General features: G+C 39.6%; 1 protein-coding gene across 8 annotated transcripts in view; it reads right to left on the bottom strand.

The window, feature by feature from the left end:
* The window catches only part of ZNF462 (zinc finger protein 462), a 172,675-nt gene that overhangs the window by 31,468 nt on the left and 118,503 nt on the right, over nucleotides 1-22,704 (bottom strand). The gene's annotated exons all lie outside the window — the stretch shown is intronic.

Raw genomic sequence — 22,704 nt, 5'->3', positions numbered from 1 at the left:
TTGTTTATAGCAAACGTGTTTAATTTGGCACGTTTGGTTGCTCTTAATAGAAGTAATATCCAACTGACTAAAAATAATTGAAGAACCAATGCAGCTGCAAATTCCTTAGAATTTGCATCCTTTTTCATTGCAAAGTCATGATGTATCTTGCCTTGTGTCAGGCATGGCATTTTTGTGTAAGCTTGTATTTAGCTCTGGAAGCCCGCTGGTGTTTTATCCCTCCTGCCATTTGTGAGCCTTTCTGGCTTGTGAACAAGAAACTCTGGGGTTAACAGTTTTGGAACAAATAACACATTGAGAAATGTAACTTTATGGCTCTCTCAAATATACCAGAAGTCACTATATAATTTGAAAAACCTACATTTTTCTCTGTCTTCACATTTTCCTGTTAGTCATACACTTAATTGGCAGCTATCAGAATAATAGAATCATAGAGTTGGAAGAGATCACATGGGGCATTTATTCCAACCCCCTGCCATGAAGGAAAGGCACAATTAAAGTATCCTTGACAGATGGCCTAGAGCACTGATTCTCAAACTCTGCTCATCCAGATGTTTTGGACTTCAGCTTCCAGAAATTCCAGCCAGGTTACCAGCTGTTAAGAATTGTGGGAGCTAAAGTCCAAAACATCTGAGGGGGATAGTTTGAGAACCACTGGTCTGGAGTAAAACACTGTGGCATCATCTAGACTCACCTGGTGGACCTAGCAAATTCTTAGAGACGATTTGTCTCTGAGTGTGGATAAATGAAACAGTGGATATGGGTTCTGTAGGTTTTATTATATATATTTTTGAATAGCAAAGCTTGGCCATACTATTCATTTGTCTTTAAACCACCTTTGAAATTCCTCTCAATTTCAAAAGCTCCTTTGTGTGGGGTCTATACATCCTTGGCTTATGGAGGTAGGTACCACCATCATAATCCTGATCCTCTTCTAAGAAATGTAGTTATTCTATTTTTTTTTTCTTCAAAACTGCCACTAAGGCAGAACAGATGGAAATACTAAAGTCATGCATTATGATTCACAGTGGAACAGAAATATAAAACCAGTGCTTCGTGGTCTGAACCTGAGATGCAGATCCATTTTTGCCATCTGACCCCAAAATGCTATTCTCTTGATCCTGTTCATGCAATGGGAGACATGCAACAAGAGAAGGTGAATGTACTCTGGGCACCAAGAATAGAGTATCCTAGGGAAGAGCGAAACCAGAGTGATAGAGCATATGTATTGTATACCAAAAACTCAATTTTCTGATCCTGGGCATCTCCAGGTATTGCTGGAAATACTCCTGTCTGAAACCCCGGAGAACTGCTATCCACCTTCCCATATTCCTGTCTATTGTATGGGGTCAAGTACTCATTCCATTCAGTTATGGTATGTCAGCAAAAGAACAGTGGCATCACCTATGTATGAATGCTTCTTTTTTGGAAGGTCCCTTCTGCACTGGCACAGGCTATTGTTAGCAGCCATAAGCTACCTTGTGGATGGCTATACCTCTATGCCAGGATGTTTTCAGCTAAATGTGTAACCAACACCTTGGAGAATGTGTTAAAGCCATCCTTGTTGGAGCACAGAAAGGTAAGTCAAATAATTAACACAAATGAGTGTTGTATTAGTAATATGTTCTGGCACCGTTTTGAAAAATGTCAGGAGGGAGGAGCTCGTATATGAGACCAGAAGGATTGAAGAAATATAACTACACAGAAAGGCAATAATCACAAGGGCCAAAATAAGCTTGGTTTGCCTCTCTTTGGCAGAGTTTTTCAAAGCAAGCAGGAGCAGTGGTACTTGGCAGGTGGATACTCAGATGCCACAAATTCATGGCAAACCTGAGATACCTTGGCAGAAGGCTGCATATTGTGGCTATTTATCCAACCACAAGAAGCATGGTTCCTAGGTTTATGGTTTTCCAGACAGTGGAAATTTTCTACTATGCAAATGCCAAGGTAATTTTTGAAAGCATCCAAGTGACTTTATGATTCGGGGTGTACAAGATTCCCAATACAATACAATTATCAGGATGATCAAACTACACATAAAATATCTCTTTGTAGATAGAATTGCACACAATGTGACAGAAGAAAACCAATCCTATATAATGTATATAGGATTGGTTTAGAAATTGTTGTTAGAAAAACTAACCCAAAAAAACCTGGGCCGACTTATCCATGAGTCAATGTGATTACTGCACCTTAACTCTTCTGAAAAAAAGAACAATCCTTTTCTCTGAATAAAGTGGCAAAAGGTGTGAGCTTATTCTGTCTCAGGAGAACTGACCCGCCCTATCTTTCTGAATGCTGGGGGGTGGGGGTAGGATAGGAGGGAGACAGTAGTAGTGACCAGAGCCAATTGGCCCTGTGGTGGCACTGGGAACTTCCTCCTTTCCATGGAATGACACCCAACTTATACACTTATTTATAAGTCAATGTATAGATCATATATACTTCATAAACTCAGTAAGTGACCTTATGCATGAATATATATGGTAGTTTAGTTTAGTTTTGGAAAAACTGCTCAAATTCCGAGGATGAAAAATGACTTTCTAAATTTAATTTCTTTCAATTGGTGGTTAAAAGTTCAACCCTGTCCTGAAATGTTTCAGGTTAAAAAAGAAACCTGGTTTACTAATAAATTGGTTAACCAGTTAAAATTCATGAGTAAACCAGTTTCGTGGGGGGGGGGGGGGGGACACGATCCTTAATCCTCCCCCCCCCCCCCCCCCGGGCTACGGCCCTGCTCATAGTAATTGGGAGAATACAGGCAGTGCCCAAGTTATAAACAGTATAGATTTTGTAGGTTTGTTCTTAAATTGATTTTATATGTAAATCAGAACAGGAACATTTTTAGTGTAACACCACCCCCCCCCCTCCCCACACACACATAGCTTTGGAAAGCATAGGCAACGGTTAACACCCCTGTATTGTTTGTTTTGCAGCCTGTTCAGAAAATTTCAGAAGATAATGCTTCTAGAACATGGACATACAGCCCGAAAAACCTACAACAACCCAGATTTCACCTCCTTTTCTGTACCCATGATAATTGGAATTTGAAAAATTTGGCTTCTTGTGGAAAAATCAACCTCTGAAGATGCTTGCCATAGATGCAGGCGAAACGTCAGGAGAGAATGCCTCTAGAACATGGCCATACAGCCCGAAAAAACCTACAACAATCCGAATGGTGGTAAAGCTTCAGTGAGACACCTTTTCCCCCATGATAACCTTTCTGGAGTGAATTTCCCTTCCTGGGGGTTGATTTCTCTCACTTCGTGTTGTCTTACCCCTGTTCTTAACTATGAATCGCTTGCAAGTCTGATGTTTGTAACTCGGGAACTCCCTGAACACTAATACGCAATTTTATTCTACCATCACATTACTTTTGACGTTTAATTTCATGGCAACCTTATTACTACCTCCCCTGAAAATAACTTGTGAAAACAAAGTGAGAATCAAATGGAAGCAAATAAAGTGGGGCGAATCCACCCACAAATGAAGTGCTCAGTTTAGCAGATATCACACAAGCACTCTAAGCATCCGTTACGTGCAAATTCATATTGAAAGTGTTTGTGTGTGAGAGACAAAAAGAGGAAACCAGGTGTAGATTTGGTCACTAGCATGGCAAAATTGCTGTACTTGATTGCCTGTAAAGGAATTTGCATGGTGCAGATTGACAAAGCCCACGCAATTCACTCCCCAGGAACTCCACCCTTGTTTTCTTCCCACACCCAAGCCTCCAAGTTTGAAAATCTTCACCTTAAAGTGATATATTGAACAGTGATAAGAAATGTGCGCAGCAGTACTCTCTGAAGCCAGCAGAGTTCAAGAACATTACAGATTTGCTCACTTCATGCTATAGAGACACAAGGGGGAGAGAGAGGCGTGCAGAAGGAAGCTGATTGCAAAATCACAGAAGACACACACAGCATAGCAGAAGCCTCCTAAAGATGTGATGATACATCATTATGCGCCTGGCCATCTCCTACATTTTGAGCAGTTGGGTGTGTGAGCAGAAGGCTCTGGTCCTGCCCTCAGATGCACAGACATTGCTTTCTTTAACTCAGCAAGGACAACAACAGGATCTCCATTTAAAAATGTCTCAAGCTGTTTGCTCCAGTTTGCCCATCTCTTGCCAAAAGGATATGCAAACAGAAATCTCTGACACAGATTTGTATTACTGCCACTAGAGGAGGGCAGAGGGTGAGAGGTCTGCCTCTACCCACCTCCTTGTGCTGTAGTTTCATGCAAAAAAGGGTAGCTCAAATGCACAAGAAAATATCTAGGAAGCCTTTTGGGAGCTTAACTTAACTGTATTTATTAGAGCAACACATTTCAAAGAGCTCAGACCAGCTACTGGACAGTTCCTAAGTGGTCTCCCACCCAAGCAGATCAAAGAACTGGGCTGCATGGTTTCACCCACGTAAATATAGTATACTAGCCGTCCACTGCCATGCATTGCTGTGACTCAGTCTGCTGATTTGGAAAATTAAGTAATGAGAAAGTGTTGGTTTCTAATATATGTAATTTATTTATGTTTGTGGATAAACAGCATTTCTTGTTTCTTTGTCAGTGTTGATGTGGAGATTGTTTGGTTTGCCTGCTCTGGAACATGCAACATAGAATTGTTCTTCTTTAGGGGTCCCTTTCAGATCTATGATACTATCTGTGTGTGTGTGTGTGAATCATATATATCTATCTATATCTATGGCTGGATGGCTCTTTGTCAGGAGGGCTTTGATTACATTTTCTTGCCCTGGTTAAGGGAGTTGGACTGGGTGGCCTTAAGTATTTTCTGTTGGTCATGTGGGAGGTTTGCCCCAATTCTGTCATTCGTGGGGTTCAGAACGCTCTTTGATTGTAGGTGAACTGTAAATCCCAGCATCAACTCCCAAATGTCAAGGTCTACTTCCCCCAAACTCAGTGTTCATATTTGGGCAAATTGAATATTCATGCCAAGTTTGGTCCAGATCCATCATAGTTTGAGTTCACAGTGCTCTCTGGATGTAGGTGAACTACAACTCCCAAACTCAAGGTCAATGCCCACCAAACCCTTCTAGTATTTTCTGTTGGTCGTGGGAGTCCTGTTTGCCAAATTTGGTTAAATTCAATCACTGGTGGAGTTCAGAATGCTCTTTGATTGTAGGTGAACTATAAATCCCAGCAACTACAACTCCCAAATGACGAAATCAATTTTTTGAGTGATAGTCACTCCTTGGGTTAGTAGGTGTCTTGTGGCCAAATTTGGCAGCAATTTGTCCAGTGATTTTTGAGTTATGTTACTCCCAAAAATGAACATTACGTTTTTATTTATATAGTGGGTTTTTAGACTAGGGGCCCAAGAATCTTTATACTAGGCACAGATGTTCTCTCCCTACCTCCCTTCACAAAACTGGGAGGAAGCAAAACTAAATTTTCAGCTCAAAAATGGCCAGCCATTCTACCAAAATTTTAGGCATTATTGCCACCTTTTTTAGTCCTCTGTGGATCATATTTCAGGCCTAAATACCCTAAAGGAACCAGATCACTTCCATGTTTGGAAGCTGGACAGGGTCAGGAGGCCACCAATGAATACCAGGTGTAATTTTTCACTGGAAGGAACTGGCAAAACCACTTCCACATTTCTCTTAAGGAAACCTATGAAATTCATGTTGTCACCATAAGTTGAAAGGCAACTTGAAGTCACATATAAACACACACAGGCCTTATTTTGAACCAGGAAGCAAGCAAAGCCACTCTAGAACGAAATTTTCCAAACATTTCATGTTGGTGACACTTTTCAGATATGCATCATTTTGTGACATAGTAATTCAGTCCTATTAGACTGGAGTTTAAACCAACCCCTCGTAAGAGATACAGGCACATACATACATAGACTGTAATAAAGAAATGGATGGGGACACAACTTATCTTATTTATATTTTTAAATATATATTATTTGTAAGACAATTACATAGATTTCCAAGATTTTTAAAATTTTCAGTTATATTCACATGACACACCTACACACTGCAGCCAACACACTAACATGTAGCAACACACAGTATGGAAACCTCTGCTCTAGTATACCAAAAAAGTGCCCATAGAGGCCTAAAAAGGGAGAGGATGCCTGAATACAGGATACAATGACAAATAATGCGAGGGAGCACTATGAGCCCAAGCTGGGAAAAGATAGAAATGAGTATTTGAGGACTACAAAAATGGTCTCGGACCAGTGTGAGGTCTGTGGCCAGAATGCCAGTCTTTAATAAACCCTAACTTTGCATGGTCCATCTCCTCATGTCCTTCTTTCTGGTAAAATACTAACCACATGGTACACACTGCCATTTCTAATGTTACAATGTCTTTTCATAGTACCTAGCACACGGATGTATGTAGCACAGTACTTCACACGTTCAGCTCTGACCAAAGCCCTTTCCACAGATTTAGTGCATTGTTTTAGAGAACCCTACCCCAACCACCATTGTTCGATGCATATTGGTATAGTGTATGGATAAGCTGAGGCAGAACAAAGCATTTAACCCCATATAATGTGTGTTTACTTCTAAACCAGTGGCTCCCAACCCTTTTTGACCAGGGACCACTCTCCAACATTAGTACTGAAAAGGTTACAAATTTTGGTCAATTTTAGATTTGATTTGGTTATTTGGGGTGCCGATTCAGAAACCTGCCTTTGATAGACCCCATCAGCTCTAGTTTCTGCTACAGAACATATGCCATCCAGTAGCCGCCATCAGCTCGCCCACAGAAAACCATATTTAATAAGCCTTGGCACTATGAGAGGGTTTCGCGAGACCAGCTGCTCTCGTTGCAATGGTGTAGTAACAGTGAGGCTGCACACCACTCGTGGTCCACGGACCACAGGTTGAAAATCACTGTTTTAAACAGTAAGCTCTTGGAAGGTTCCCATTGTATACTCTAAAAAAGGGGTCCTTAAACTAAGGCCCGGGGACTGGATACGGCCCTCTACGGTCATTTACCCGGCCCTCACTCAGGATCAATCTAAGTCTGAAATGACTGGAAAGCACACAACAACAACAACCTATCTCATCAGCCAAAAGCAGGTCCACAGTTCCCATTGAAATACTAATAAGTTTATATTCATTAAAATTGTTCTTCATTTTAATTATTGTATTGTTTTAAAGTGGGGTTTTTTTGCACTACAAATAAGATATGTGCAGTGTGCACAGGAATTCATTTATGTTTTTCTTTTCCAAATTATAATCCAGCCCACCAACAGTTTGAGAGACTGTGGCCTAGCCGTCTGTTTAAAAAGTTTGAGGACCCCTGCCTTAAAACAAAAGTGATAATATTTGTATCCCTGCCAAATGCTTTATAAAGAAGAGGTCGCTCCTACAGAGCTGGGATATATTTAATTCAGTGGAAGCTGTTTCTTGCAGCAAAATTGGTTATGAGAACACCAACAAGGTTGTGTCCAATCCAGACTTGGAGAAGAGTATGTAACATATTAAAACAGAAAGCGAGAAAACTTCGGATTTTTTTCTCCTTTCTCTGGAGCAAATTCTTTTTGCTTCTGCTAGACATGACATTTTCCAAGCATGGCTCTCAGGAACGGATTATTAGCACAGAAGCTCTCTGCATGACCAGCAGGCAGGATGGATTCCTATGACACCAAAAATAACAAGGAAGTCTGAATGGAAGTAGAGATTTTACACGGAGAGGGAACGGGGCTTTCCCTCACAGCTTCTTTCCAGTAATATTCAGGGTAGTCTCCAGGGAAGGAGGGCTTAACACCAATTCATTTCATGTAGTGGAGAAAAAAGAAGTCAACTCACTATTGGCCATGCTAGATGTTTTACTCTCAAAAATGTAATATTGCTAAGTTCTGATTGCAAGCACCCTTTGAAATACTGATGTATTTGTTGCTATTGCACAGAACTGAACATTTCTGGATAGGAATGTGGCTGCTTGTTTGCTGTGCACACTCACACTATTTTGTTATTATTATGCATCTTTTTTGGGGGCAGGCGATCCAACCGATTTTTTCCTTGGTACCTCAAGAAGCAACCTAGTGACTTCTCCATAACCAAAGCTATATATCCAAATATAAGAGGGGAGATGGGGATACTGGATGAAGGGAAGATAGAAACGAATACATGCTGAGAGCAATACGGAGCAGAACAGCAAACTCCGCAAGGACGCAACCTCTGAGTTTTAAATACTATAAAAGAAGATGCACAGAAGAGACTTTTTTTTAAAGAGCCACAATAAAAAATGAGGCTTTGTCATAAAAGTTCAGAGAACCAAAGACAAGACAACTATCTTTCAGGAATGTAAGTTGAGCTCTCCTTTTATGCCCACCAAGAAATTACATAGCAGCCTCTCAAGGCTCGATTTGGAATCCTTTGATCGTCTCTGGCTATTTTTTTAAAAAAAATTGAAAGGATAGGTAGATAGAAGGTACTGTAGAGGGCAACCAGAAGATTTGGACTGTAGGAATGTTAGCTATTCAAAAAGATTGGAAAGATGTTATCTCTGTTCCTTTGAAACTTTTTAATCTTTCTCCCCCTTTGAATTATATCCGTGTGCAAGTCTGAATGGATTAGAGGGGACAAATGCTACACAATGGCTTGCACAAGTGTCAGAAGAGAAATGAACTTAATCTAAAAGAAAGTTAAAATGAATTTGGAAGGCACCTGGCCCCATACTGCTCTGTCTGAAGTCTTTTAAAATTGCTATTGATTATTCTCTAAATTAGAGGGGAAATAGCATAAAAGGTTACAATGTGATGGATCATAAATTATAGAAAATACATAATTGGAACTATTCATATCAACTTAAAAGAAAGAGAAAAGGTGCCTGTATGAGAAGCAGAGTAGAAGAGCACCACTAATTCAATCTTCTATTCTCCAAGTCTTGTTTGCATTTTAGGATGTCTAAAAGGAATCTATTATTTCAAAATAAAGACACATTGAGAAATAAATGCCAAGCTCCCATATCTCCATACTACATCTTCATAACAGGAACACAGATATATTCAAGGAAAAGGATTCAAAGGTAAGAGTCCTCATGCCATACAGTGTGGACACTCCCATGAGTTCTACAGAATCACAAATTCAAGAAGGAAATATGCTACGTATCTTGTGATACCTTGGAATAAAAGGCTCTGAAGGTCCTCTGATTTTTGTACTGAGGTTCAGCAGGTGGTCTAATTTTCTCCACTGACAACCAGTAAGACATTTAACTCTATCGTAGTGATATTTCTCTATTCTTATCATACATTGTTTTATGCTGACCATTGCATTGTTTGTCAAGGGAAAACAAGCAAAGCCATTTCAGAGGCCATGGTCTACTCGTCTTCTTTATTGCCTCCTAGTTTAATGAAATGTCATCTAACAGTTTTACCTGCAAAAATTACGAGGTCATCAGCACATCAGTGGGGATGCTGATGGAATATACGGAATACAACAAGGAGTAAGGAATAAGCAGGAATGATGGCCTGAACTCTGAAGTAACACGATCACCATCTTACCATGTCAAAGCTTGGACCTTTCAATCAACTTTTCTTATACCTTCATTTTCTTGTATAAGTAACAATTCGTCATAACTTATTTTCCTTACTTTCCAAATCCTCATCCAGTCCCCCCCCCCCCCCCCCATCTGTATCTTTCTTTGAAAGATTCTCATATTACAAAAGTACGGCATGAATAAATAAAACTGCACTTTGGTAACTAAAATCAGCATCACTTTGGTAATTCCTGATTCTTGAACTGATAAACTTCAGTTATTCTTTTCCATGCTAGTGCTAAGCTGTCACAGCCACACTTGACACCACTAAATGGACAAAAAACAGCCAGTGTGACCTGACATAAAGCAAAGTATCATACAAAAACTTTGATGAGGAACCAAAGCTCAAAAAGGAATAAGTTAGTAGCAAGCACACAAGTCCATAAGCATTATGAAAACATTTAAATTGGTTTGATCTGGAATCAAAATCAGAACTCCCCCTCCAAGATCAAGTTTGGTACTAGGATCCAAGGTCAGAACATTTGCCCTAAAACCAGATTATTAGCCACAACTTCAAAGGGTAGAAAAATTTCTAAGGCTCCATGTACACTGCAACATAAAATCCAGACTATCTGCTTTGAACTGGATTATAAGCAGTGTGGACTCATACAATCCAGTTCAAAGCAGGTTTTCTTCCCCCCTCCCTCCCCTGGTCTGAACAAAAGTCTCATTGGGGACAGTTTTACAAAAATTCCTAGTCCAGAAAGTTTTCTATCAAGGGGGTGGTCCCTTGAAAAACAACAACCCTGTTTCAAAATTAAGTGAGCAAGCACCAGCTATGGGATCACATGCACCTTGTAATGACTGTTTCAAAAGTCATGACAAAATTAGGGGGCACTGATATTTCGTTTCTAAATTGTTTCTAAAGTATAGTTAGCAAAACTTTCATAACTATAACAAGAGCAATGAAATTTTATTACTTTTTTGTTGTAATAATTGCAAAAGTGGGGAAATTTCAAGGGCTCCTTTCACCCTCATTTTTACAGGTATTGGGATGAAACTGCTATAATGGTAGAACACATTTATCACGGTTAGCCCATCAAGTTTCAGAACATTTCACTTATCCATGGGTTTTTGGTGAATTTTCAAAGTTTTTATATATAGCATTCAAAACAACTACAAGAGCTATCTTCTTGCATTTTCCCTATAATGACACAACATAACAGAGGATCATTTCCCGCACCTTTCAGAAATATTCATACATCTACTGATTTTAGGGATTTTTAAAAAGTTTTGACAAAACATTTTTAAAAAGCCACAACAGCCATCTCATTGAATGTCTCTCATATTAACCAATACATCTTCTAATTAGGGATTTCTTCCCAGCCCAGCACGGAGATTTACTTACTAGAAGTATCAGTCAGTCCTCCTCTTTGCAGATTCAACAATTTATGGCTGGTTGCTGCTACAGAGGGATACATCTTTTCCCTCTCCTGATTGGGGCTTTTTGATGCTGGATGAGGAGGAACAAGCTGAAGATCAATCCCGACAAGACAGAGGTCCTTCTGGTGGATCGTAAACCTGACTGGGGTATAGGGTGGCAACCTGTGCTGGTTACACTCCCCCTGAAGTCACAGGTCCGCAGTTTGGGAGTCCTCTTGGATTCAATGCTTACGCTTGAGGCTCAGGCATCGGCGGTGTCTGGGAGGGCTTTCGCACAACTGAGACTCATGCGCCAACTGCGAATGTACCTCGCGAAGGCGGATCTGGCCGGAGTGGTCCATGCCTTGGTCACCTCCAGATTGGACTACTGCAATACGCTCTACGTGGGGCTGCCCTTGAAGATGGCTCGGAAGCTCCAACTGGTCCAACGATCAGCAGCCAAGATGCTAACTGGGGCCCCTTACAGAGAGAGGTCAACCCTCCAGTTCAAGGAGCTCCACTGGCTGCCGTTTATATTCCGAGCCCAATTTAAGGTGCAGGTGCTTACCTACAAAGCCCTGAACGGTTTGGGACCAGCCTACCTGCGTGACCGTATTTCCATCTACGAACCCACACGTTCACTTCGGTCATCTGGAGAGGCCCTGCTCGTGATCTCACCGGCGTCGCAAGCGCGCTTGATGGGGACGCGGGACAGGGCCTTTTCCGTGGTGGCCCCCCCGACTCTGGAACACCCTCCCCAAAGATCATAGACAGGCCCCTACACTGGCTGTCTTCAGAAAGAACTTGAAGACCTGGCTTTTCCGATGCGCCTTCCCAGATTAGGAAATCTCCACTACCAAGTCCCATAAGCACTTTATCAGAACCAATGATTGCTGCACATCGCACTTGCCCTAGAAGCCCTTTATACACTTCCTGTCACATCAGCACTTTTTATCTTTGTACCCATTCTCTGGCCTGGCTCAGTTTTATTGTGTTTTAGTGTATTGTGCCTGTTGTTTATTTTGCTTTATTCTGTTTTTAATTGTTTGATTTGCTTAGATTGTATTGTTGTGTTGTGTGTTGAGGCCTTGGCCTGTGTAAGCCGCATCGAATCCTTCGGGAGATGCTAGCGGGATACAAATAAAGTTTAATAATAATAATAATAATGCTGGGCAGAATTCTGGGAAATGTAGTTTAGGGCAGGGTCTTTTGGATTATCTGGCATAGGGCTCCTGGCCTTCCCAAACTACATTTCCCACAATTCTGTGTTTTCTTTCCCAGTGAACTCTGCTTTCTCCCTGCTGCCTCCCTTTCCTAAGGCAACCTTTTTGGCTTTGCTTTGCTTCCTTGCGCTGAAAATGAAACTGGCTTTGGGAGGCTTACAAGATTTACAAAATGCAAACAAAAAAGTACTGGGCAAGTTTTGAATCTTAAGTGATTGACATGGGCCATGACTTCACATCGGATATCACATCATAAGTACGAATTTAATGACTTTGATGCAACTTTCAAAAACTAACAAAGATTGCACACCCTAGTATGCAATATATGCTGTCTTACTTTTCAAAGCATTTTCTGATGTAGGTGTATGTGCATACCTGTGCAATGTTTATTTTCTTGCTGTTAAATTTGTTAAACATTCAAATTTCCTAAGTAATTTTACTGATTGTGCCCCTCCTTAAGATCTTCTGATATAGAGCAAAGAAATACATTTAGATCTCTCTTTGCTACCATTTAAAAGAGTGCCTATTTCTATTTCTTTTGAGGTGACAGTATACTACATTTTAATAATCGACTTAAAAATACCTTATAATTTAAAAAATACCTTATAATTTTATTATATAGCATTACCAGTTGATATGAAGTATAAATGCCCTCAAAAGCAAGCTAGAAATCTGTTCGGTAAATAATACACAATAAAAGAAACCCACTCTTTAAGCCTTGATAGATTGCAGTGGCCAAGGTGCGCACCGTTGAGAAGAAGCTCAGGAGAAAACAGAGCTGAGTTGAAAAGCTTATACCTCAAGGCCACGCTTTGGTGAGTCACAGTGAATGGCCTTCGTTTCAACCTTCTCATGACGCAATGTCTTTCAATAAAAGGAAACCTCAAGTGTCAAAGAGAAGATAGAATATATGGCCTTGGGTGTTTCAGTTAATTACTGATCTATGTTGCAAGGATTTAGACGAAAGTCTGCTTTAATTGCCCTCTGCTGGTTTTTCCCTTCCTCTTCTCAGGTATTCCTTCGGAAAGAAAAGTTACTGCTTACTCCAGGAAAAAAAAACTTGGGATGAAGTCTCTGAAATTAATAATAGAACAAATGCTTCTGCTTTAAACATTACTGGCATAGTGCATGTGTTTTGCGTATAGTGTAGTGTGAGATAATAGGTGGAAATACAACTGAATTCTTTTCTATCCTTCGAAAAAATCAATGATTCTTCCAAAACACACACACAGAGATAACGTCTCTAAAGTTTGTTCTAGATCCCATAAGGATCCAGTTAATCACTCCTAAGAACAAACTTGTTGGGAATGTTTTGGTTTTAATATACCAAAGCAACTCATATGGTTCCAACTGTCAGGGGCTTATTCATACTACAGAATTAGAGGACTATTATTCCATTTTATCTCCCATCCTGTGGTTTGGCACTAACCATAGCGAGTCCAAAGGAATTTTAGGGACTGATGTCCTGAAGACAAACTTTACATAGGTTGCTTCAAAACCAAAATGCGAGTGTCATGCAAAACGGGAGAGAGTATAAAGCAAACAGGGCTCACCCAAATCTTGAAACCTGAGTCCACAATCAGGCAATGTTATTTCTAAACCGAGTTCCAGGTGGTTCGTCCAGAATTTTTCTTTGCAGCACTTTCCCGACATCATAGAATCACAGAGTTGGAAGAGACCTCGTGGGCAATCCAGTCCAACCCCCTGCCAAGAAGCAGGAAAATCGAATTCGAAGCACCCCCAATAGATGGCCATCCAGCCTCTGTTTAGAAGCCTCCAAAGAAGGAGCTTCCACCACACTCTGGGGCAGAGAGTTCCACTGCTGAACGGCTCTCACAGTCAGGAAGTTCTTCCTTATGTTCAGATGGAATCTCCTTTCTTGTAGTTTGAAGCCATTGTTCCCCGTCTTAGTTTCCAGGGCAGCAGAAAACAAGCTTACTCCCTCCTCCCTGTGACTTCCTCTCACTTATTTATATATGGCCCTCACCATGTCTCCTCTCAGCCTTCTCTTCTTCAGGCTAAACATGCCCAGCTCTTTAAGCTGCTCCTCACAGGGCTTGTTCTCCAGACCCTTGATCATTTTAGTTGCCCTCCTCTGGACACATTCCAGCTTGTCAACATCTCCCTTCAATTGTGGTGCCCAGAATTGAACACAATATTCAGGTGTGGTCTAACCAAGGCAGAATAGAGCATGGGTAGTATGACTTCCCTGGATCTAGACACTATACTCCTATTGATGCAGGTCAAAATCCCGTTGGCTTTTTTTGCTGCCAGATTGTATTGTTAGTTCATGGTTAACTTGTCCACGAGGACTCCAAGATCTTTTTCACACGTACTGCTCTTGAGCCAGGCGTCCCCCATTCTGTATCTTTGCCTTTCATTTTCTTTCAGCCTAAGTGGAATATTTGTCACTTGCATTTGTCACTGTTGAACTTCATTTTGTTACTTTTGGTCCATTTCTCATCAAACTCCTTGCTGATTTTTAATGTTAGCTCAACAAGATTGGCAGAGTGGGGATGGAGACTGGTGATACCTGGTTTGCAAGTGCATATGGTGCACATATCCATGGACTACAGTTGTGGAAGGGAAATAAGGCATCCCTTCTTTGATGTGGGATTCTCAACAACCATCAAAGATTTATTTCACCACATAATAGTCGCCACAGCATAATAGTTGTGCCTCCTTTTTTGGCCACCTAAATTGCTATTTTTCCTTTTCTTGTGTAATCATTGCACTAGATTATACGAGGCTTTCCCTGTCTTACTTCTGAGGGGTTAGAAGGGAGAAGGGACGGCCCCGGCCCAGCTTGCTCCTCGGAGGTAATCCAATTCTTTTTTTAAAAGCTTGCTCATTGGAAGTAAGAGAGGGAAAACCTAGAGCCTGCTGGCTCCACACAATTTCTTTTCTTTGAATAATAGTTGCACCCTTTTTTAACTAAAGGAAATAGGATTTTAAAAGTGTGATTATTACACGGTGAATTATGGGAGTCAGTCTGGTGTCCTCCAGCTTTTTGACCAATTAAGATACTACTCGAGAACTACTGGCAGTCCCCTAGTTATGAACGAGATCAGTTCTGTAGGATTGTTCTTAAGTTGAATTTGTATGTAAGTCAGAACAGGCACATTTTTAAAGTGTAACTCCAGCCAAACACACACACACACACACACACACACACACCCTGTTAACACCCCTGTGATCTGTGCCCCTGTTCAGAAGTTTTCACCTTGCTTTCTCTCCCTGTGATAAGATTTTGAAAAATGTGGCTTGTTGTGGAAACAAGGATTGGTATGAAGCTTCAGTTGAGACACCTCTTCCCCATGATAACTCTTTCAGGAGTGAATTTCCCTTCTGAGGGGCAGATTTTTCTCACTTCCTATTGTCTCACCCCCATTTTTGAGTCAGGGATTGCCTGTATAGTCAAAAATATCTGGGAAGCACAATAAAACGATTTCTAACATAGGTTGAATATCCTTGATCCAGAATTCCAAAATACACCAAAACGTCCACATGAGTGTCTTGGAGAGTGACACCATTGCTTTCTGATGGTCCAGTGTATACAATCTGTTTCATGCACAAAATTATTAAAAATATTACATACAACATTTATTTTAGGCTATGTGTAAGAGGTATACATGAAAGATACATGAAATTCTTGTTCAGACGGGTTACATTTCCAAGGGATCTTATTATGTTCCTATATGTGCAAATAAAGGTATACCAAAATCTGGGGAAAAATCTGAAATCTGGAAGACATCCAGTCCCAAGCATTTCAGATAAGAGATACTCAATTTGTAACACATTTTACTGTTAGAACATGTCTCTTTCTAAATGTATCGCCGTATTCTGACATTGTATTCTAACTGTGCATTTCTTTGCAACTTTCCAAACTCATGTATGTACCACTGGTAGTTTAACTGCCTCAAAAAACTAATCTCCAAAGGTTGTAATTTACTTTTTTAAAAGCAGTCGAAACAAATACAGAAATTCAAACTGCATACAAATTCAAGAGTTCATTTCCCTTTACAGCTCCGCAGTGTGCATACTCCCAGGCTCCTGCATGAATTTCTACTGATATAATAAAATTATTCATGTAATCTGGGACTCTGCAAATCATAATTCAAATACATAAAAATTATGAATTGCAAAGATAAAATAGTAACACACATTGCAAGACTGTAAAGGAAGCCATTTACAATGAATCCGGCTAATAAATAAGACAGTATAAATTAGGACATAGCTGTTGCATTGGTCCTACATTATAAAACACAAAGTAAGTTGAGCTGATATCATCTCAGCACACAAGGCCTCCTAGGAGTTATGTAGTCATAAATCAAAAAAAAGGGAAACATTAATAACCTCTTTGACAACTTTTCCTGAAAGGCTCCCAAATGTATTCAAGTATGAATTTGAAATTTTGAAGTTTGGGGAACAGGAACATTTGCTTTGAATGTCTGTTTCAGTACCCAGCATTAGTCCTGTGCTGTTTTAATTCTCTTTTTGCAGGGTTTAGAAATAAAATGCACACAAACGAATGAACATCTGCATAATAAAATCCCATTGTTAGTCTACATAGCTTTACATTGGTTGTATTTTTGGACCACGGCTTCCAGAACACCCACCCAGAATGGCCAAAATCCAAGATGGCCTGGGCATTGCAGGAGCCGCAGACCAAAAAAAGTAACTTTTCCAAGCTGTGTCTACAAATTTCATAACAACTGCATAATACAGTAGAGTCTTGCTTATCCTTCCTTCGCTCATCCAACAATCTGTATTATCCAACACAGTCTGCCTCTCGCCCGGAGTAATGTCCAGGGTGGGAGAAAGAAAGAACCCTTGTCTGTTTTGTTGCTAAATTCGTAACTATAGTAATTACTACATAGCATTACTGTGTATTGAACTTTTTTTCTGTGGATTTGTTGTAAAACATGATGTTTTGGTGCTTAATTTGTAAAATCATAACGTAATTTGACGTTTAATAGGCTTTTCCTTAATTGTGCCTTATTATCCAACATTTTTGCTTCTCCAATGTTCTGCCGGCCCGTTTATGTTGGATAAGTGAGACTCTACTGTAACTACAGATTGGTTTGTTTGCTAATATCAGATTAATTAATACTACACACCAACCACCTTTTCTGATTTGCAACAACTACCCCATATCATATGAGCACACAGGATTAAGGGCTGTTGTTTCTTTGGCTCCTAGTCTCTGGCAAAATCAATATTCTTTTTGTTAGCCCAAATAGGACTGGGACACAAATTGAACAGAAGGATAATTGTTTCTGGCCTTCTTTTCATGTACGGCTTAATAGGGGAAATTACCGAGTCTTGAATTTCCTTATAGACAAACGACACTCAGGAACAAAGCTTTGGGGGAGGATGGAATGGAGGGAAGTACAGCTCCCCCAAATCCCCAGTAACTATGGGCACTGACTGTAGTGGTTGGCATGTTCATAGAGTTAGAGTAAAAAGTTATATAAAAATTGTACAGAAAGATCTCTTTATTTTAACACTTCACTAATTCAATCAGAAGGATGTTCAATAGGTGTGGTGTATTTTTAATATGTATTAATATGTAGAAGTCTTAATGAATATAAGCAGTACTGAGTCCTACTGATATGCCCACCAATTGTTTTTTAATGTTGTGAGCAGCTTTGCATTTCAATTGAGATAAAAGTTTGATATACATCAATGCTAATAATGCAATAATAGTCCCATAGTACACATATAACAGAGCGTGTGATCTATTTATTATTAAAATATTTACAACTATTGTGTGCCTTCAAGCCACTTCTGAATTATGGTGACCCAAAGGCAACCTTATCACAAGGTTTACTTGGTAAGATTCACCATTTAAATCCCACTATTTATGCAAGATCTCACAAAAGGCATGAAATCATTACTTTAAACAAAAACAGATTAAACTGCAGTAACAAGTTATAAACAAATGTAAAAGCTTTAAAGAAACATTTAAACTATGTACACTGTGTTTGAAATAAGTTAATGAGTCCCAGTGACTTTGATGAACAGCCAACTCAATTTTAACCTAGCACCTGAACAACCAAATTATGTGGGAGGGCAATCCACAATTAAGGTCATCTCCCTTGTCTCACCAATGGCATGCAGAAGAACCTCCCCCTACCCCAAGGAGGTCTAAATCATCAACCAGACATATGTGGAGAGGCATTCCGTCAAACATCAATGTCTCAAGCTGTGTAGGCAAGGGCACTAAATTACTTGGGTGGGGACACCCCCACTAATTGCAATAAAATAAAATAAATAAATAAAATGCACTCAAATGCCCTGTAGCTTCTTAAACTATGGACCCTCACATGGGATCCCCCAAAAGACAATGGCAGGGGGGAGGCGCAAAAAATTGACAACAGTAAAAGGTATTTACATGAATCTCTTAGCAAGAACATGTAGTATTTACAGTGGACTACTCTGCAGAAAATGCTTCAGCTGTACTTAATGAAAAGGAAAATCAGCCTGTTTAGCAAGCCTTGAAAAGGCTGATTTATCAGTAAATGCTTGGCTTTTATAGCTATTTTATATATTTATATACCCAGGGCCATGTAAAAGTTTCTCAGGCAGAAATGGGTCATGAGTGCAAATAGTTTAAGAAGCCCTGGTCTAGAGGGCATGGGGCATTTAGCATTTTTTTGGTTTCTAAAAATAGGAAGTGACTGGAAGTCATTTATGATTTACTTATGGTTTTTAAAAGACTGGTGAAAAGCATGGTGAAAATGGCCCCAATGTCTCTAGAGGTCATTTGAGGATACAGGCAGTCCTCGGGCTACAGACAAGATAGGTTCTGTAGGTTTGTTCTTAAGTAAAATTTGTATATAAGATGAAACAAGTACAATTTTTAAGTGTAACTCCAGCCATTTTTGTTTTGTTTTGGATAGTATACAGAAGGGTTAACATCCTTGTAACTTTTCTACTGCTGTCTCTTCAGAAATTTTCACCTCACTTTCTGTTTCTGTGACAATTGGATGAAAGGGGGATTAAAAATTGTATTACATGGTAAATTATGGTAATCAATCTAGTGTCTTCCAGCTGTTTTGGCCAAACAAGATACCACTTGAGAACTACAGGCAGTCCCCAAGTTATGAACAAGATTGGTTCTGTAGGTTTGTTCTTAAACTGAATCTGTATGTAAGTCAGAACAGATACATTTTAAAAAGAGTAACTCCAGACAAACACACAGATCTTTGGCTAGCACAGGGAAGGGTTGACACCCCTGTGGTGTTAGTTTTGCTGTCTGTGCCCCTGTTCAGAAGATTTCACTTCACTTTCTTTCCCTGTGACAACTGGATTTTGAAAATTTTGCATTTTTGTGGAAACAAGGAATGGTGAGAAAGCTTTTCCCAACAATAACTCTTCCAGGAGTGAATTTCCCTTACTAGGGGTAGATTTCCTCTTACTTTCTGTTGTCTTGCTCCATTCTTAACTGTAAGTTGTATGTACTGTGAGTCAGATGAAGGTCTGTAACCTGAATATAAAGGCAAAAATATTTTTGAACTCTGAGGCCCTGCAGGCCAGCAAAATGGCCCTGGGGTCTGTGTGCAGCCCAAGCCGTATTTCGTCCAAGCTTGTTGTATATCCTACCCATCTTTAGTGCTCATTCATGGAAAAGACTTTTTAAAAAATGAAATGTTACTCTTGCCCATTTTAACAGATTGCTCCCATTCTGAGCCAATTTTGCATGATCAGCAAATTAACTAGATCACTGTTTGTCCTCAAATATGGGTTGCTCTTATGCTGTTAGAGAGCAGTCTCCCAACTGCAAATTCAAATCTATTGTATGAGATCCTGCACTTCTTATACTTTTGGTGCACATGAAAACCCATTCCACAGACACCCTCTGAATGCTGTGTTTGTAAGCAATCACTCATCTGTTTTTCATGCATCATTGAAAGCCTACGGCTTAAAATTAGTACAGTATCACGTAGCTCTGTGATCCTTTTCTGCAAATCCAAAAGTGTATCGAGCCACTAACACAGGTCAGCCAGCATCATAAAGTCTAGAAAATTACTAGAGGGACTTCCTTTTTTATCAAGTGATGCTGAGAATATTAATTTGATTATTTCACAACACCTGTAATCTGACAGTCTCCTTAGTAGGTTGCTTCTATAGTTGTCAAAAATTAATTTGATTAACAAACCTATTAGTAAAGGGTGAGTGGGCATCTACAACACATTCTCTGTTTCTGAAGCTGATCAGGGTAACAGAGACATCCTTCACTATCTTACGTGGGCTAACTGCTTATTATGAGGAAGATGCAGGCATTAAAACATTATTTTAAAAGAATTTACTGACATGACATTTTCAAATTTAAGACTGTTACGTTTGTGGATGTTATCATACAGAATCAATCAGCTACTGTCGTAGTCTGGGAATTATAATACAAAAAAAGTAACTTTTGCAAGTTCTGCTGACACAAAAACAGGTTTCTCTTCTCTAAGAGCATTTTGACATTGATGTATTAAATATGTTTTGTTGTGTATTTAAGAAGGGTGTACAGTTATCAGTTTCACAAGCAAGTATCACACTGCTATGCTAAGCTCCAGCTTTTTGGAAGTTCAAATATAGTTGCCAGCATGGATTTTGTACTGTGCAACCTCTGAAACAGACTTTAGTGATACCAAATAACTATAACAAGTACTGTATACACCAGGGATCCTAAAACATTTTAAGCAGAGACTGACACACTGTTGGGGGGCGGGAAGACTATATAGTAGAGTCTCGCTTATCCAACGGGCCAGCACAACATTGGATAAGCAAAAATGTTGGAAAATAAGGAGAGACTAAGGAAAAGCCTATTAAATGTCAAATTACGTTATGATTTTACAAATTAAGCATCAAAACAACACGTTTTACAAAAAAAATCGACAGAAAAAGCAGTTCAATACACAGTTATGTTATGTAGTAATTACAAATTAACATTAAATTACATTATGAATTTAGAGCCAAAACATCATAATGTATTGAAATAGCTGTGGATCCGGATGGGAGGCAGACTGTGTTGGATAATACAGAACGTTGGATGAGCGAAGGTTGGATAAGTGAGACGCTATGGTAGTCTGAAAAAAGACAGTCAGCAAGTCATTTTTATACTTCACCCTTTTCAAATTTGGTATGTGGATTAGATTTGATGGTGGACTAGACTCGACTAAATACGGTATTTAAAGCCATGAACACTTTTAACCAACATAAACTTACTAGTATTTCAATGGGAAGCGTGGGGCCTACTTTTGACTGGTGAGGTAGTCAAGAGAATTAGGGATTGTTGTTGTTGTGTGCCTTCAAGTCATTTCAGACTTTTGGTGGCCCTAAGTCTAAAGTCTAGGGTGAGGGTTGGGTAAGTGACCTTGGGGGACTGCATCTTGCTTGTGGACCTTAGTTTGGTGACCCCTGGTATACACTCATGTCTAAGTATAAATTTTAAGTCAAAAACATCAACCCACAAACGTGGGCTAGATAGCAAACTAAGTTACGTTATGTCAAGTCAAGCTATGTATCCACCTAGCAAAGCACTATCTTGGCTATCTTTTGTATTAATTCAGGATATACAGGGTGTTTCAAAAAGACGGTGCTGATCTAAAATTGCTATATTGCTGCAACCATGAACCGCCCGTGAAAAAAACCCCTTACTACCTGAAAGGGTGGGGCATAGAGTTTCAAATGATTACTGCTTGATGCCAACCCCCACCCTGCACAAAGTCCTTAACCTTAGTTGTTCACAAGATAGCAATGCTAGCTATTGTTAAAATGGAATTTATTAAGCTAACTAAAATAAATCAGCATACAGCTAAATCTTATCCAACAATACCAGCAGAGTGGTGAGCAAAACTTGATAATTCATTAAACCATTTGTAATTTTTTGTGTAACTGCACCATGTTGCCATCATGAAATATATTGGTTTGAAATTGGATCCATCATTTTGAAACACCCTATATTATCACCATTCAGGATATACTGTAAACATTCCCCTTTGTTAGAAAAGCAGTAAGTATTTGTTTTTTTCATCCTTCTGTTCAACTATACTTTCTTACAAGTGTCTTGTCAACCAAAATTTTCCTTATGACAAAAGAATCTATCAAAATTGAATGAGCAGCAAAAAGTTGGAACTACATCACTTATGCAACATTCAGATCTTTCAGAAAGCTCTCCGGGGGGAAAGGTGAAAAAAGGCAACTTCCTACCCGCTGCTAATGAAAAACATGAGCAAATACTTCAGGAGGTGCAGATTAGATATCTTTTGGCTTCTGGGAAGATTACAATTGATAGATTCTTAAGGTCAAGCAAGATCATGAGGATTAACCAAAGGGACACACAAAATACCTACAGCAGTCCATTCTACCTCATAAATACTACCTGATAATACTATAAAAATAAAACCACAGAATCTCGAGTTTTCTAATGCTATTAGAACAGTCAGTGCTCCATGGCAGGCAAAGAGTCTCAAACAAACAATGCTGACAAACACACACAGCAAACAGCAAAAACCTCTATAAGGCTCTCCTTGCACACTACCAAATCTCCAGTGGGAAATCATAGGGGCAAAACCAATATAACTTGGATTCTCCCTCAACAACT

Source organism: Anolis sagrei, chromosome 2 (assembly GCF_037176765.1).
Source record: "Anolis sagrei isolate rAnoSag1 chromosome 2, rAnoSag1.mat, whole genome shotgun sequence".
NCBI classification, from domain to species: domain Eukaryota; kingdom Metazoa; phylum Chordata; class Lepidosauria; order Squamata; family Dactyloidae; genus Anolis; species Anolis sagrei.
This window is presented reverse-complemented; position numbering and strand designations above follow the sequence as displayed.